Source organism: Hyaena hyaena, unplaced genomic scaffold, assembly GCF_003009895.1.
Source record: "Hyaena hyaena isolate Hyena2069 unplaced genomic scaffold, ASM300989v1 scaffold_27, whole genome shotgun sequence".
NCBI classification, from domain to species: Eukaryota; Metazoa; Chordata; class Mammalia; order Carnivora; family Hyaenidae; genus Hyaena; species Hyaena hyaena.
In genome coordinates, this window is record NW_024080659.1 from 741,161 (window position 1) to 743,352 (window position 2,192).

Below are 2,192 nucleotides of genomic sequence, written 5' to 3' on the forward strand. Positions count from 1 at the left end.
GTGACCGTGGGCAAGCGCGCGACGCGGTGGTGTGGCCAGTTCGGTAACTGGAGGTTGAGTGCGGCTAGAGTGCGCATGTGCGTGACCCCCTCACCTACCCGAACAATAATAATTCATTCAGGTCTTTAAAAGTATGAGTCAATTATTAAGTAATATATATTTTTAAAACCTGGGTGCTTGTTACTCAGTCAGTCTACTTAAAGATTAATTTTAAGGCTCTTAGTGCGTGATGTCATGTCGGTCCTTAAAGTGAAGAGCTAGAAGGATGTGAATGACGCCCTGAACCGCAGGAAAATGTTTGACCTACGAGATGGTGCTGCCACCTTGTGTCCTGTTCGATCTAAAGACCGCCGACCCTTCTATGCGCCTCAGGATGGAGTCCTGGTCCCTGTGCTGCCGCAGGGGGTGTTCAGAAGGAGGTTGTCGTCAAGCGTTGGCGGGAAAAGCCTGAATCATTTTGAAGTAGAAGTAGGTGGTTGTGTTTTTTCAAATCACCGCGATCACTTCTTTTTCTGAATTTCCATGTTAGAAGACAGAGGAAAAAATTGCAATTTGTTTTCTGCCTTCTTTTAGTGGTGTGATAAAACATTATGCAAGGAGTATGGGAGTTAGGAGGTTAGGCATTGCCTTTATATGTTTACTTAGTCCTAACGCTCAAATTCCTCTTGATACTGAACAGCACAGACTGAATATATTTGGCTGGTAAGTCACAAGATAAGTTTTGAGGGAAATAACAGAAAACCCACAAGGATACCCTGATTTGGAATTCTACTTTTTATTTTTGCCATCAACAATTCAGATTGAGATTGAGGAGCACCTGGGTGGCTCAGTCGGTTAAGTGTCCAACTTCTGCTCAGGTCATGATCTCCTGGTTTGTGAGTTAGAGCCCGCTGAAGGGCTCTGTGCTGACAGCTTGGAGCCTGGAGCCTGCTTCAAATTCTGTGCCTCCCCCCCTTCCCTCCCCCACTCATGCTCTCTCTCTTGCGCACTCTCTCTCTGAAAAATAATAAACATTAAATGTAAAAAAAAAACCATTTAGATACTTGAATTTTATTGCGTTTGCAGAATTCTTTGAAAACCTTAGTGGAAAGATGCCAGAAATGTTTGTAGCCTCCTCATGTGGCTGTGCCTTTTCAATTTCTAAAAGAAAACATCGTTTCCAACATTTTTCAAAATGAACAGGATTCACCCTGAAATAGACCATAGCATCAATGCTAAATCAAATCTGATTAACTGACTTCCACGCTAATGAGCAAGTAATTTACAGTACTCTCCAAAAATTTCAGTTACCATGACTATTTTTATTTTACAAAGTATATTGCTTGCATATTGTATTGTTTCCAGAAACCAGGAAGACTTTTTTCCCCTTTTTTTGGTAATCTTTGGGTTTTTTCCCATTTTTCTCTTAGTGGTAGCTCTTCTTGAAACTGACATTCGTTTGACAGGTTTTAAGCCAAGAAACAAAATATTTGTTTGTGTGTTGTAACTGATTTGAAGAATTAACTTCCTTGATTTGTCAGTGGAGGACACCACCTTGCTCAGGTTATCCTTATTTGCATGATGATATACTCATAAAGGCCCCATGTGTAGGACAGTTTATTCGACCACTGCCATTTTCAATACAATTCAGCGTGCATCCAACTATAGCTGGACTCCATTTGTCACTAAATATCCTCTCCAGAACCGCTGGCTTCCGCCACCTACCTCTTTTGGAGCTGTTTTCTCAAACCTATAAATCTGTTTAAAAGTAACAACTACGTGCCAATTCCTTGCCTCAGTGAATTCTGCCAAAGGTTAATTAAACTGGACTGTCACACCGTATAAACTTTCAAGGACATCCAATGAAAGTGACATCTTGGAAGTCAGAAAATGTAGCCCACATGATCAGTGAGAAAGCAAAGCTGGCAAGACACTGGCTACCCCCTTAGGGCTGGGCGAACAAAGGGAAGATACGAGCATTGGCAGAATTTAGAAGGTGGAGGTGCCCAGTGGAACAGAGACCCCGAGCTATGTGAGCAGGTGAGGGAGGCCCACCTTCTGATTCTGGAATCTTGAGGGGTGTGAGGGGTGTGATGACATGAATTCTAAGAGGATGGGAAACAGCCTAAGCCTCACTGCTGCGCTCAACTGTCCTTGTCTGGGCAAAGAGCTGTTGCTGGGGTTTTACGATTCAACAGGAAGCAGACAGTAGT